This window comes from Arachis ipaensis, chromosome B10 (genome assembly GCF_059453495.1).
Source record: "Arachis ipaensis isolate K30076 ecotype BB chromosome B10, ASM5945349v1, whole genome shotgun sequence".
NCBI classification, from domain to species: Eukaryota; Viridiplantae; Streptophyta; class Magnoliopsida; order Fabales; family Fabaceae; genus Arachis; species Arachis ipaensis.
In genome coordinates this window covers 131,975,745-131,991,776 of record NC_142435.1, presented here as the reverse complement: position 1 = coordinate 131,991,776, position 16,032 = coordinate 131,975,745, and positions in this window count along the sequence as shown.

Below are 16,032 nucleotides of genomic sequence, written 5' to 3'. Positions count from 1 at the left end.
GTTTATGCAGCATAAGTTCAGATTACACCTCAACATCGTAGTTATAAAACAAGTGGTACATAATCTTTCACTATGCTTCAAACATGGCATAGTAATTGCTATACGGGTTCATGGCCCTATTTCGAAAAAAAGTTATAACATGTACTTAATCATATTTCAAGTTTTCTTAACCAATTGAAATATGGTAATAGTTACAAGTAAGGAATAAAATATGTTTTGGGTTTAGGTCTAAATAAGTCACCTTTGTGGAAGTTGTTGGATAACTTTAGGCTCCGTAATCTCAAACTCACTGCATTCAACTTTGTCCGTGTTTGCATTAGCATACCAAGCACGGTCATCCAAAAGATCATCCAGAAAGATTTCCTGTGGCACAATAATAGTTCATTCTTGTTAGCCATATCTTTTATATCGCTAGAATATGATGGAGAATTAACAATTACATAACTATACTAGCATGGTTCCGAATTAAAGTATTCAAACACATGTAATACCCGGTCTAACCGAAATTTAGTAAATAATAAGTTAAATAGGAGCGAATATGGTTGAAATATTTGGCAATTGGAATTTGATAATTTAAATACGATATTTGGATTCAGTGAATTTTTCCGAGTCGGAAAATATAGTTTTCTGCGTAAAAGTGCGCAGTGGAATTTTGACCGGCAGTACCGGCTGAGATCTGTCTGGTACTACAATTGAGGAAATTGATTATGGGTAAATAAGATTAAGAAATGAGGAATTATAATTAGGAAAGGTAGAAATATTTAAAGTGCGATTTAGAGCGCTAATCTTAAAGGTTTTGGCCCAAAATTGGGCCAATGGGCAAAAATAAGTGAACCGGGCCTAAGTGGGCCCAAGACCCAACGTATATAAACATTAGTTGTGAGCATTTCAGCTCATTTTACCCTAAAAAGAAGGGTTGGGGCGCTGATTTGAGAAGAGAGAAGAGAAGAGAGAAAACCTAACTCTCTTTGATCTTCAAACCACCATAACTTGAGTTACGGAGCTCCGATTGACGAGCCGTTTGTGGCCACGCGTCACTCTTCTCATCCTCTACAATTCTATCTAAGTTTGGTGGTGATTATTCCATTCATCTCTGCCCAGTTTTCGAAATTTCCCACTGTTACACGTTTTTGGGTAGTTAGTGTTGAAATCTTATGATTTTGGGTGTTTAGGGATACTCCAACATGGATTCTAAGTGGGTTCTATCCCTACTTCATATGGACTGAGGTAAGAAGTGCTCAAACCCTTGTAATTTGTCATTTTTATGAGCCCTAAGTTGATGTATGTATGTGATATTGGTTATGTTAGTGTATTTGGTGATGTTGGTGCACAATTGGGAGATTGGTATTGCTTGAGGAGCTTTGGTAAGGCTTGGAGCTAAGGTTGGTGAAGAATTCCAAAGAAGAGGCTCAATTGGTTTGGCTACAAGAGGTACGGTTTAAGTTTCATTTAAGTACCATGTGTTGTGATGAGAATTCCTAGGCTAGATGCCCCTAGGATTAAGTTTGGATTATGTAAATGGTTGGTGCTAATATGCATAGTTGATATGTAACGTGAATTAATGATTGGGTTGAGAATTGTGTGACCTTGTATGCTTGGTGTATTGAGAATTTGATGTACTGGGTAATGAGTATTGATTTTGTGGTTTATGCATTTAAATTGTGAAAATTGGGCCGGAGGCCGTGAATTTTGGGCCGGAGGCCGGAAAGAGGTAAGAAAGATAAGTCGATGTGTGCATTGTATGATGGCACAAGTGATTGGATGAATTTCAGATAATGAATATATGAATGATTAGGTTGGTTATTGAATAATAAGGTTTGAGAAGTTGAAGTGTGGAATTTGGTAATTTTGGGTGAATTTATGTAGATGAGGTATGTTTGGTTCGGTTGAGATATATTATGTGATCATATATGTGATTATGATTATTGATGCCTTGATGGTATGATGATGCATTAGAGATATGTATGTTGTGATATATGCTTGGGGAATGATTAAGGTTGATTTGTGGGTGAAATCACGTGATAGTGAGTATGATATTGATTATGTATAATGATGGTTGATTGGAAATGGTATTATTGGAAAGTGGGATGAGGAAGGATGTATGACATGATATTGTGTTTGTCCTTTAGCCATTTGATTGAGAAGTGTTAAAATGGTTGGATGTGGTTTTGGGAATTTTTGGTAAAGTGTCAATGTGTGAGTTGAGGATGGCTTGATGTGGATTTTGGTACATTTTGATTGATTTCAAAAAGGGTTGAAATTGGCATGTTTTGGTTGATTTTGAAAAGAGTTGAAAATGACTTGTTTTGAAAATGGCACCTTGTGGTTTTGTATGAAAACATAGTTTTTGGGCACACTTTGACAGGACATAACTTGGACTACGGATCTCTGTTTTGTGCCAAATCTGTTTAGAAATGAAATTGGATCCGGGATGTCCATGCCGTTCAAAGAACGGGTGAAAAATGATTTAAAATGAGAAAGTTATGTCCGTCGGAAGATTGGGGGTTGAATCTGTAAATTCTACAGCTTTTAACTTAGAAAATTTTTAGCAGAATGACCCTCCACGCGTAGACGCACTTGGCGCGTACGCGTCGTTCTTCAAGAAGGCACCATCCACGCGTGCGCGTGGTGTGCGCGTGCGCGTCGATGCGTTGCACCCAATGCCCAGCTATTTTCCAGAGAGTTGTGCTAGAGTTGTGCCAGTTTTGTGCCTGGGCGCAAGAGCACCCACGCGTACGCGTTGCTGACGCTTGCGCGCCGTTTGGATATTTTTCAACCCGCGCGTTCGCGCGTATGACGTTTGCGCGTCGATGAGTTTTTGGCCATCCGCGCGTGCGCGTGGAGTGCGCGTACGCGTGGCCCTGTTTTCATGCCAAAGTTGATTTTTGAGTTTTAAAAGCCAAATCTCATACTTCTAAGCCTCCGATCTCACCTCTTATGTATTAAATCATTCTGATATGCCTAGCAATGAGCTAGGGGATGTGGTAACTTGCGAGTGAAGCAAGGGGAAAAGTTATGACCAATGATGATCAAAGATGATTATATGAGATATGGAGGATGACGGTGGAAGTACCGTGTATGCCATGAGCCGGAGGGCTATATTTATTGATAAATGGCCCGTTCTTGATTGGACCATGAGCCGGATGGCTGAGTTATTGCCGGGTTACGGCAAAGCCATTATTGTTTATGGCTGAGTATAAATGCATATATGATTAATGAATAAATATGTTAAATGGATAATAATGAAAAAATATTGAAATGTGATGTGCGACCCCGGGTAGTAGGCAGTGGCGTTGTCCACTTGCTCCGGGTATGAGACGGAAAAGGAGGATTATGATAAACGAGTTTAATCGTGGGGTTTTGAATAAATGTGTATTTGTGATAACTGGGTAGTAGCAAGGGTCGTGGTTCGTCCCGCTTGCTCCGGGTCATTGTCTGAGGATTGATAATAATGAAGGGTGATTATGAATAAATGTTTATTTGTGATACTTGGGTAGTAGCAAGGGTTGTGGTTCGTCCCACTTGCTCCAAGTTAATGTTTGAGATTTGATAACAATGAATGTTGATAATATGAATTGAGATTGAATGAATATATGTTTGAGATGCCTGGGCAGTAGCAAGGGTTGTGGTTCGTCCCACTTGCTCCGGGCCAATGCTTGAGATACCTGGGTAGTAGCAAGGGTTGTGGTTCGTCCCACTTGCTCCAGGTCAGAGATTGCGACGCCTGGGTAGTAGCGGCAGTAGTGGTGAATCCACTCGCTCCAGGTTGAGCTTTTAGACACCCGCCTAGGTAGTAGCCGCAGTAGTGATTATTTCACTGGCTCTGGGTTGAGCGGGCAGTAGCAAGGGGGTTGTAGCTCAAACCTACTTGCTCCGCAAGGGGTGTTTCTGTCCAATGGTTAGCTACCAGGACATGTCGGGTTGGCTATATAACCGACAGATGATATCATCAGCCATAGGGCAGACATTCATCATTTTCATATGTTTGAATTGTTTGGGTTTGCCATTTGTCTTGGATTTCTACATCATATATGCCATGTTACCTGACTATATGCTACTTGTTCTACTTGTATCATGTTTGTGTATTACTTGCCTGTATTGCTTGTGTTTGTACAACTGAGAGGCCCCTCATGCTGGTGTCAGTGGGTGTGAGGGCTGTTCTTGATGGGATGAATTGATGATGCGATTGCATGATGATGTATTGATATAGAACTGCTAAGGCAGAACAACTGGTGATGGTTTTGCTTATGATTCTGAGTCTGATTCGTGGAAGAGTCAGCGAGTTGGGAAACATGTGAAACATGAATTGAATTTATCACTCCCTTATGACAGTTGCCTATTCATGGATTAGTGAGAACCTAGGATGAATAATTGGTGAAGAAGTTTAGGATGCTTAGTGAGTTTTTGTTGCAGTACATTGAATTTATTTGGCACTTTTACCGTACTGGGAACCCATGGGCCCGGGGTTCTCATTCCGTATATATCTCTTGTTTTTCAGATACAGGTCCAGGTGCTCAGAAGTGAGCTGTGGTTCGTCTGAGAGACGGCGAAGATATTTATTTTCTCTACTTTGTGTTTTGCTTAGAATCTCTCCACCTTTGTTTTGAAAAGATTATATTATGTATTGAACTCTTTTGGAACTTGCCTATAGAGGCTCTTATGTTTCCTTTGGGAGAGATTAGGATATACTGTTGTCATCTACTTTCATGCTGTACCCTAGCCGGCCTAAACTTCGCGGGTCGCGATTAGTGGCTATTTACTTATGCTATAAATATCTATCTGTTATCTATCTCTTAATCTCCTTTATGCCTTGTCCATATATCGCGTTCGGCTTAGCAGTTTAACTTTTCGTTGTCGAAACGTGAGTGATACGTCTTCACGATTTTATTTCTATTCTTTTTAGGCTTCTCGATTAATACTCCTTTCGAAAATTACCTATATTTATTTATTAAAAATCCACCTGAGAGTCGTACCACCGTAATATCATTGACTTATGACTCGAGCATAAGGATTTGAATATTAGGGTGTTACATTATGGTATCAGAGCAGTTCGTCCTCGTGAGCCTGAGGGATGGAACTGCTTATGCTTCAATGCATACTCTGAGTCTGTGCCTGTGCTAGTTAGGGTATCTAACTGATACATCTAGCATGAAGTCCATGAGTGTACCTTTGGTACTTTGAAGCACTATACTTCCGATATTGAGACTGATCAACTTGATATCGATTGTTTGGTGTGTATAGGAACCAGATGGCACCTCGTGGACCCGGTCGGGGGCGTGAAAGAGATCGTACTAATGTGCAGGAACCGGAAATCAACCCGAATAACCCGGTAAACCTTATGGCGGTGTTGGAGAATATGGCTGCTGCTATGCAGGCCACTGCGGAGGCTCTTGGGCAACAGATGAACAATAATAGCAATGGCGGATGGGAAGCTCAGGGCCCGATGACACTGGCAACCTTCTTAAAGGTTAATCTACCTAATTTCAAGGGAACCACCAATCCGACTGAAGCTGATACTTGGTTTCAGGCCATGGAGCGAGCACTGCAAGCGCAGTTGGTGCCTGAAGAGCAGCGTGTTGAATTCGCTACCTATCTACTCACGGAGGAAGCATCGCATTGGTGGCAAGGGGCTCGACGTCTCCTGCAACAGGGGAATGATCATATCACTTGGGATGCCTTCCAGGTGGAATTCTATAAGGAGTACTTTCCGAATTCCGCCAGGACAGCCAAGGAATTGGAGTTACTACAGCTAAAGCAAGGTGCTATGTCCGTATCTGAGTATACAGACAAATTTGAGGAGCTATTCAGGTTTTTCCGCATGTGTCAAGGAGCTCCGGGAGGCTTCGAGGAATGGAAATGCATTAAGTATGAAGGAGGGCTCCGGAGCGACATCTTAAGTTCAGTGGGACCAATGGAGATTCGAACTTTTTCAGAGTTAGTGAATAAGAGCAGAATTGCTGAAGAGTGTGTGAAGAGGAGGGTTGCAGAGAAGGGAAGTCATAGAGAGCACAACCAAGGATTCGCACCAAGGGGTCGAGAGTTTAAGGAGAGAGGATACGTACAACACTTTCCCCAAGGACAGAATAACTTTGCGACGAGTAAGGAGTCCCAAAGGAATGGTAAGGGAAAACGGACAGCGGCTGCTTCTGATGTTTCAAGCTGTCAGAGATGTGGAAGTCATCACCCAAATAGGCCGTGCCGATTGGGGTTAGGTGTATGTTACAAGTGCGGGTTACCAGGACATGTATCAAGAAATTGCCAACAAGGAGAGAGTCAGGATGCGGGCCGATTGCGACAGTAAGATTGAGGTAATTGCCTTAATACAAATGGATAAATGCCTGTGATGTAAATGACTTTCTGTTGAGAATGATGTGTTGTGTTTGTTATGTGGTTGGTTGATTTCTGGATTTTTGGTGAAATGGATTGAACTCGTGACTTTTAGTTCATTTGATTTAAATAGATAAGGGATGGTCCTAAATGATGGATTTGGAAACATTAATTTGAATTGTCGGTCAAGTTAAGTGGTGGTTTAGTACTTGAGGAAATAAGTGATGGAACTAATACTTGACGAGAAATCAAGGTGGCATAGCGGAAGCTTGCTAAAGCGTTAGCATAGTATGGTAATAATAAGGAAAAGTAGAGCATGATTGGAAATGCTTTATGCTTTGAGTACTTAAAAGTTTAGTGAGCTTATGCAGATAATGATTCTAGGTAATTGGAATTAATTGCGGCTGTGAGCCTTGATGGTTCTGAAACGGATGAGGAAATTATCATTGATGCATAATTAGATTTAGATGATGAGAGAGTGCGAGTTGTCGTGTTTGAGAGATGAGTACCATGATGTTTGGTCATAGTGACCTTGGAATTAGATTGAGATTTATAATGATTGGTTTTGAAAGACGAATGTGAAAGCCACTAAATTGAAATACAGATGCAGTACTGAGATTGGTTTGAGGGAGCCCGTGACGGGTAGTAAACTCCAATTTTTGGGGAGGTACTGTTGAAAATTTTTCTCCAAAAAATTTGAAAGAGTGCTGGTTATGGTTTTGAGGATAATTTTTTATATGAGTAACTTTAACGAAAGAGATGTGTCTCGAATGCTTTTATAGATTATTAAAGGAAGGCGGATTCTCATGATTTTTGTTAAATTGTTATTTCAAACTCATTTGCTTTCTAGAAATGAAAGGGGTTTTTGATTGATGAGTCAGAGACTTTATAACAGCAAGTCATGTAGAAATTCGAAGGTTTGAGAATAAGAAAGTAAGTTTGGAGGTTATGCTTGGAGTTGAGTTGTGATTAGTGGTAATTGGCTTGGCAGAGGGAGAGGATAGTGATGGATGGAATTTTCGAGGGCAAAAATTTCTGTTAGGGGGGTAGAATGTAATACCCGGTCTAACCGAAATTTAGTAAATAATAAGTTAAATAGGAGCGAATATGGTTGAAATATTTGGCAATTGGAATTTGATAATTTAAATACGATATTTGGATTCAGTGAATTTTTTCGAGTCGGAAAATATAGTTTTCTGCGTAAAAGTGCGCAGTGGAATTTTGACCGGCAGTACCGGCTGAGATCTGTCTGGTACTACAATTGAGGAAATTGATTATGGGTAAATAAGATTAAGAAATGAGGAATTATAATTAGGAAAGGTAGAAATATTTAAAGTGCGATTTAGAGCGCTAATCTTAAAGGTTTTGGCCCAAAATTGGGCCAATGGGCAAAAATAAGTGAACCGGGCCTAAGTGGGCCCAAGACCCAACGTATATAAACATTAGTTGTGAGCATTTCAGCTCATTTTACCCTAAAAAGAAGGGTTGGGGCGCTGATTTGAGAAGAGAGAAGAGAAGAGAGAAAACCTAACTCTCTTTGATCTTCAAACCACCATAACTTGAGTTACGGAGCTCCGATTGACGAGCCGTTTGTGGCCACGCGTCACTCTTCTCATCCTCTACAATTCTATCTAAGTTTGGTGGTGATTATTCCATTCATCTCTGCCCAGTTTTCGAAATTTCCCACTGTTACACGTTTTTGGGTAGTTAGTGTTGAAATCTTATGATTTTGGGTGTTTAGGGATACTCCAACATGGATTCTAAGTGGGTTCTATCCCTACTTCATATGGACTGAGGTAAGAAGTGCTCAAACCCTTGTAATTTGTCATTTTTATGAGCCCTAAGTTGATGTATGTATGTGATATTGGTTATGTTAGTGTATTTGGTGATGTTGGTGCACAATTGGGAGATTGGTATTGCTTGAGGAGCTTTGGTAAGGCTTGGAGCTAAGGTTGGTGAAGAATTCCAAAGAAGAGGCTCAATTGGTTTGGCTACAAGAGGTACGGTTTAAGTTTCATTTAAGTACCATGTGTTGTGATGAGAATTCCTAGGCTAGATGCCCCTAGGATTAAGTTTGGATTATGTAAATGGTTGGTGCTAATATGCATAGTTGATATGTAACGTGAATTAATGATTGGGTTGAGAATTGTGTGACCTTGTATGCTTGGTGTATTGAGAATTTGATGTACTGGGTAATGAGTATTGATTTTGTGGTTTATGCATTTAAATTGTGAAAATTGGGCCGGAGGCCGTGAATTTTGGGCCGGAGGCCGGAAAGAGGTAAGAAAGATAAGTCGATGTGTGCATTGTATGATGGCACAAGTGATTGGATGAATTTCAGATAATGAATATATGAATGATTAGGTTGGTTATTGAATAATAAGGTTTGAGAAGTTGAAGTGTGGAATTTGGTAATTTTGGGTGAATTTATGTAGATGAGGTATGTTTGGTTCGGTTGAGATATATTATGTGATCATATATGTGATTATGATTATTGATGCCTTGATGGTATGATGATGCATTAGAGATATGTATGTTGTGATATATGCTTGGGGAATGATTAAGGTTGATTTGTGGGTGAAATCACGTGATAGTGAGTATGATATTGATTATGTATAATGATGGTTGATTGGAAATGGTATTATTGGAAAGTGGGATGAGGAAGGATGTATGACATGATATTGTGTTTGTCCTTTAGCCATTTGATTGAGAAGTGTTAAAATGGTTGGATGTGGTTTTGGGAATTTTTGGTAAAGTGTCAATGTGTGAGTTGAGGATGGCTTGATGTGGATTTTGGTACATTTTGATTGATTTCAAAAAGGGTTGAAATTGGCATGTTTTGGTTGATTTTGAAAAGAGTTGAAAATGGCTTGTTTTGAAAATGGCACCTTGTGGTTTTGTATGAAAACATAGTTTTTGGGCACACTTTGACAGGACATAACTTGGACTACGGATCTCTGTTTTGTGCCAAATCTGTTTAGAAATGAAATTGGATCCGGGATGTCCATGCCGTTCAAAGAACGGGTGAAAAATGATTTAAAATGAGAAAGTTATGTCCGTCGGAAGATTGGGGGTTGAATCTGTAAATTCTACAGCTTTTAACTTAGAAAATTTTTAGCAGAATGACCCTCCACGCGTAGACGCACTTGGCGCGTACGCGTCGTTCTTCAAGAAGGCACCATCCACGCGTGCGCGTGGTGTGCGCGTGCGCGTCGATGCGCTGCACCCAATGCCCAGCTATTTTCCAGAGAGTTGTGCCAGAGTTGTGCCAGTTTTGTGCCTGGGCGCAAGAGCACCCACGCGTACGCGTTGCTGACGCTTGCGCGCCGTTTGGATATTTTTCAACCCGCGCGTTCGCGCGTATGACGTTTGCGCGTCGATGAGTTTTTGGCCATCCGCGCGTGCGCGTGGAGTGCGCGTACGCGTGGCCCTGTTTTCATGCCAAAGTTGATTTTTGAGTTTTAAAAGCCAAATCTCATACTTCTAAGCCTCCGATCTCACCTCTTATGTATTAAATCATTCTGATATGCCTAGCAATGAGCTAGGGGATGTGGTAACTTGCGAGTGAAGCAAGGGGAAAAGTTATGACCAATGATGATCAAAGATGATTATATGAGATATGGAGGATGACGGTGGAAGTACCGTGTATGCCATGAGCCGGAGGGCTATATTTATTGATAAATGGCCCGTTCTTGATTGGACCATGAGCCGGATGGCTGAGTTATTGCCGGGTTACGGCAAAGCCATTATTGTTTATGGCTGAGTATAAATGCATATATGATTAATGAATAAATATGTTAAATGGATAATAATGAAAAAATATTGAAATGTGATGTGCGACCCCGGGTAGTAGGCAGTGGCGTTGTCCACTTGCTCCGGGTATGAGACGGAAAAGGAGGATTATGATAAACGAGTTTAATCGTGGGGTTTTGAATAAATGTGTATTTGTGATAACTGGGTAGTAGCAAGGGTCGTGGTTCGTCCCGCTTGCTCCGGGTCATTGTCTGAGGATTGATAATAATGAAGGGTGATTATGAATAAATGTTTATTTGTGATACTTGGGTAGTAGCAAGGGTTGTGGTTCGTCCCACTTGCTCCAAGTTAATGTTTGAGATTTGATAACAATGAATGTTGATAATATGAATTGAGATTGAATGAATATATGTTTGAGATGCCTGGGCAGTAGCAAGGGTTGTGGTTCGTCCCACTTGCTCCGGGCCAATGCTTGAGATACCTGGGTAGTAGCAAGGGTTGTGGTTCGTCCCACTTGCTCCAGGTCAGAGATTGCGACGCCTGGGTAGTAGCGGCAGTAGTGGTGAATCCACTCGCTCCAGGTTGAGCTTTTAGACACCCGCCTAGGTAGTAGCCGCAGTAGTGATTATTTCACTGGCTCTGGGTTGAGCGGGCAGTAGCAAGGGGGTTGTAGCTCAAACCTACTTGCTCCGCAAGGGGTGTTTCTGTCCAATGGTTAGCTACCAGGACATGTCGGGTTGGCTATATAACCGACAGATGATATCATCAGCCATAGGGCAGACATTCATCATTTTCATATGTTTGAATTGTTTGGGTTTGCCATTTGTCTTGGATTTCTACATCATATATGCCATGTTACCTGACTATATGCTACTTGTTCTACTTGTATCATGTTTGTGTATTACTTGCCTGTATTGCTTGTGTTTGTACAACTGAGAGGCCCCTCATGCTGGTGTCAGTGGGTGTGAGGGCTGTTCTTGATGGGATGAATTGATGATGCGATTGCATGATGATGTATTGATATAGAACTGCTAAGGCAGAACAACTGGTGATGGTTTTGCTTATGATTCTGAGTCTGATTCGTGGAAGAGTCAGCGAGTTGGGAAACATGTGAAACATGAATTGAATTTATCACTCCCTTATGACAGTTGCCTATTCATGGATTAGTGAGAACCTAGGATGAATAATTGGTGAAGAAGTTTAGGATGCTTAGTGAGTTTTTGTTGCAGTACATTGAATTTATTTGGCACTTTTACCGTACTGGGAACCCATGGGCCCGGGGTTCTCATTCCGTATATATCTCTTGTTTTTCAGATACAGGTCCAGGTGCTCAGAAGTGAGCTGTGGTTCGTCTGAGAGACGGCGAAGATATTTATTTTCTCTACTTTGTGTTTTGCTTAGAATCTCTCCACCTTTGTTTTGAAAAGATTATATTATGTATTGAACTCTTTTGGAACTTGCCTATAGAGGCTCTTATGTTTCCTTTGGGAGAGATTAGGATATACTGTTGTCATCTACTTTCATGCTGTACCCTAGCCGGCCTAAACTTCGCGGGTCGCGATTAGTGGCTATTTACTTATGCTATAAATATCTATCTGTTATCTATCTCTTAATCTCCTTTATGCCTTGTCCATATATCGCGTTCGGCTTAGCAGTTTAACTTTTCGTTGTCGAAACGTGAGTGATACGTCTTCGCGATTTTATTTCTATTCTTTTTAGGCTTCTCGATTAATACTCCTTTCGAAAATTACCTATATTTATTTATTAAAAATCCACCTGAGAGTCGTACCACCGTAATATCATTGACTTATGACTCGAGCATAAGGATTTGAATATTAGGGTGTTACATTATGGTATCAGAGCAGTTCGTCCTCGTGAGCCTGAGGGATGGAACTGCTTATGCTTCAATGCATACTTTAAGTCTGTGCCTGTGCTAGTTAGGGTATCTAACTGATACATCTAGCATGAAGTCCATGAGTGTACCTTTGGTACTTTGAAGCACTATACTTCCGATATTGAGACTGATCAACTTGATATCGATTGTTTGGTGTGTATAGGAACCAGATGGCACCTCGTGGACCCGGTCGGGGGCGTGAAAGAGATCGTACTAATGTGCAGGAACCGGAAATCAACCCGAATAACCCGGTAAACCTTATGGCGGTGTTGGAGAATATGGCTGCTGCTATGCAGGCCACTGCGGAGGCTCTTGGGCAACAGATGAACAATAATAGCAATGGCGGATGGGAAGCTCAGGGCCCGATGACACTGGCAACCTTCTTAAAGGTTAATCTACCTAATTTCAAGGGAACCACCAATCCGACTGAAGCTGATACTTGGTTTCAGGCCATGGAGCGAGCACTGCAAGCGCAGTTGGTGCCTGAAGAGCAGCGTGTTGAATTCGCTACCTATCTACTCACGGGGGAAGCATCGCATTGGTGGCAAGGGGCTCGACGTCTCCTGCAACAGGGGAATGATCATATCACTTGGGATGCCTTCCAGGTGGAATTCTATAAGGAGTACTTTCCGAATTCCGCCAGGACAGCCAAGGAATTGGAGTTACTACAGCTAAAGCAAGGTGCTATGTCCGTATCTGAGTATACAGACAAATTTGAGGAGCTATTCAGGTTTTTCCGCATGTGTCAAGGAGCTCCGGGAGGCTTCGAGGAATGGAAATGCATTAAGTATGAAGGAGGGCTCCGGAGCGACATCTTAAGTTCAGTGGGACCAATGGAGATTCGAACTTTTTCAGAGTTAGTGAATAAGAGCAGAATTGCTGAAGAGTGTGTGAAGAGGAGGGTTGCAGAGAAGGGAAGTCATAGAGAGCACAACCAAGGATTCGCACCAAGGGGTCGAGAGTTTAAGGAGAGAGGATACGTACAACACTTTCCCCAAGGACAGAATAACTTTGCGACGAGTAAGGAGTCCCAAAGGAATGGTAAGGGAAAACGGACAGCGGCTGCTTCTGATGTTTCAAGCTGTCAGAGATGTGGAAGTCATCACCCAAATAGGCCGTGCCGATTGGGGTTAGGTGTATGTTACAAGTGCGGGTTACCAGGACATGTATCAAGAAATTGCCAACAAGGAGAGAGTCAGGATGCGGGCCGATTGCGACAGTAAGATTGAGGTAATTGCCTTAATACAAATGGATAAATGCCTGTGATGTAAATGACTTTCTGTTGAGAATGATGTGTTGTGTTTGTTATGTGGTTGGTTGATTTCTAGATTTTTGGTGAAATGGATTGAACTCGTGACTTTTAGTTCATTTGATTTAAATAGATAAGGGATGGTCCTAAATGATGGATTTGGAAACATTAATTTGAATTGTCGGTCAAGTTAAGTGGTGGTTTAGTACTTGAGGAAATAAGTGATGGAACTAATACTTGACGAGAAATCAAGGTGGCATAGCGGAAGCTTGCTAAAGCGTTAGCATAGTATGGTAATAATAAGGAAAAGTAGAGCATGATTGGAAATGCTTTATGCTTTGAGTACTTAAAAGTTTAGTGAGCTTATGCAGATAATGATTCTAGGTAATTGGAATTAATTGCGGCTGTGAGCCTTGATGGTTCTGAAACGGATGAGGAAATTATCATTGATGCATAATTAGATTTAGATGATGAGAGAGTGCGAGTTGTCGTGTTTGAGAGATGAGTACCATGATGTTTGGTCATAGTGACCTTGGAATTAGATTGAGATTGATAATGATTGGTTTTGAAAGACGAATGTGAAAGCCACTAAATTGAAATACAGATGCAGTACTGAGATTGGTTTGAGGGAGCCCGTGACGGGTAGTAAACTCCAATTTTTGGGGAGGTACTGTTGAAAATTTTTCTCCAAAAAATTTGAAAGAGTGCTGGTTATGGTTTTGAGGATAATTTTTTATATGAGTAACTTTAACGAAAGAGATGTGTCTCGAATGCTTTTATAGATTATTAAAGGAAGGCGGATTCTCATGATTTTTGTTAAATTGTTATTTCAAACTCATTTGCTTTCTAGAAATGAAAGGGGTTTTTGATTGATGAGTCAGAGACTTTATAACAGCAAGTCATGTAGAAATTCGAAGGTTTGAGAATAAGAAAGTAAGTTTGGAGGTTATGCTTGGAGTTGAGTTGTGATTAGTGGTAATTGGCTTGGCAGAGGGAGAGGATAGTGATGGATGGAATTTTCGAGGGCAAAAATTTCTGTTAGGGGGGTAGAATGTAATACCCGGTCTAACCGAAATTTAGTAAATAATAAGTTAAATAGGAGCGAATATGGTTGAAATATTTGGCAATTGGAATTTGATAATTTAAATACGATATTTGGATTCAGTGAATTTTTCCGAGTCGGAAAATATAGTTTTCTGCGTAAAAGTGCGCAGTGGAATTTTGACCGGCAGTACCGGCTGAGATCTGTCTGGTACTACAATTGAGGAAATTGATTATGGGTAAATAAGATTAAGAAATGAGGAATTATAATTAGGAAAGGTAGAAATATTTAAAGTGCGATTTAGAGCGCTAATCTTAAAGGTTTTGGCCCAAAATTGGGCCAATGGGCAAAAATAAGTGAACCGGGCCTAAGTGGGCCCAAGACCCAACGTATATAAACATTAGTTGTGAGCATTTCAGCTCATTTTACCCTAAAAAGAAGGGTTGGGGCGCTGATTTGAGAAGAGAGAAGAGAAGAGAGAAAACCTAACTCTCTTTGATCTTCAAACCACCATAACTTGAGTTACGGAGCTCCGATTGACGAGCCGTTTGTGGCCACGCGTCACTCTTCTCATCCTCTACAATTCTATCTAAGTTTGGTGGTGATTATTCCATTCATCTCTGCCCAGTTTTCGAAATTTCCCACTGTTACACGTTTTTGGGTAGTTAGTGTTGAAATCTTATGATTTTGGGTGTTTAGGGATACTCCAACATGGATTCTAAGTGGGTTCTATCCCTACTTCATATGGACTGAGGTAAGAAGTGCTCAAACCCTTGTAATTTGTCATTTTTATGAGCCCTAAGTTGATGTATGTATGTGATATTGGTTATGTTAGTGTATTTGGTGATGTTGGTGCACAATTGGGAGATTGGTATTGCTTGAGGAGCTTTGGTAAGGCTTGGAGCTAAGGTTGGTGAAGAATTCCAAAGAAGAGGCTCAATTGGTTTGGCTACAAGAGGTACGGTTTAAGTTTCATTTAAGTACCATGTGTTGTGATGAGAATTCCTAGGCTAGATGCCCCTAGGATTAAGTTTGGATTATGTAAATGGTTGGTGCTAATATGCATAGTTGATATGTAACGTGAATTAATGATTGGGTTGAGAATTGTGTGACCTTGTATGCTTGGTGTATTGAGAATTTGATGTACTGGGTAATGAGTATTGATTTTGTGGTTTATGCATTTAAATTGTGAAAATTGGGCCGGAGGCCGTGAATTTTGGGCCGGAGGCCGGAAAAAGGTAAGAAAGATAAGTCGATGTGTGCATTGTATGATGGCACAAGTGATTGGATGAATTTCAGATAATGAATATATGAATGATTAGGTTGGTTATTGAATAATAAGGTTTGAGAAGTTGAAGTGTGGAATTTGGTAATTTTGGGTGAATTTATGTAGATGAGGTATGTTTGGTTCGGTTGAGATATATTATGTGATCATATATGTGATTATGATTATTGATGCCTTGATGGTATGATGATGCATTAGAGATATGTATGTTGTGATATATGCTTGGGGAATGATTAAGGTTGATTTGTGGGTGAAATCACGTGATAGTGAGTATGATATTGATTATGTATAATGATGGTTGATTGGAAATGGTATTATTGGAAAGTGGGATGAGGAAGGATGTATGACATGATATTGTGTTTGTCCTTTAGCCATTTGATTGAGAAGTGTTAAAATGGTTGGATGTGGTTTTGGGAATTTTTGGTAAAGTGTCAATGTGTGAGTTGAGGATGGCTTGATGTGGATTTTGGTACATTTTGATT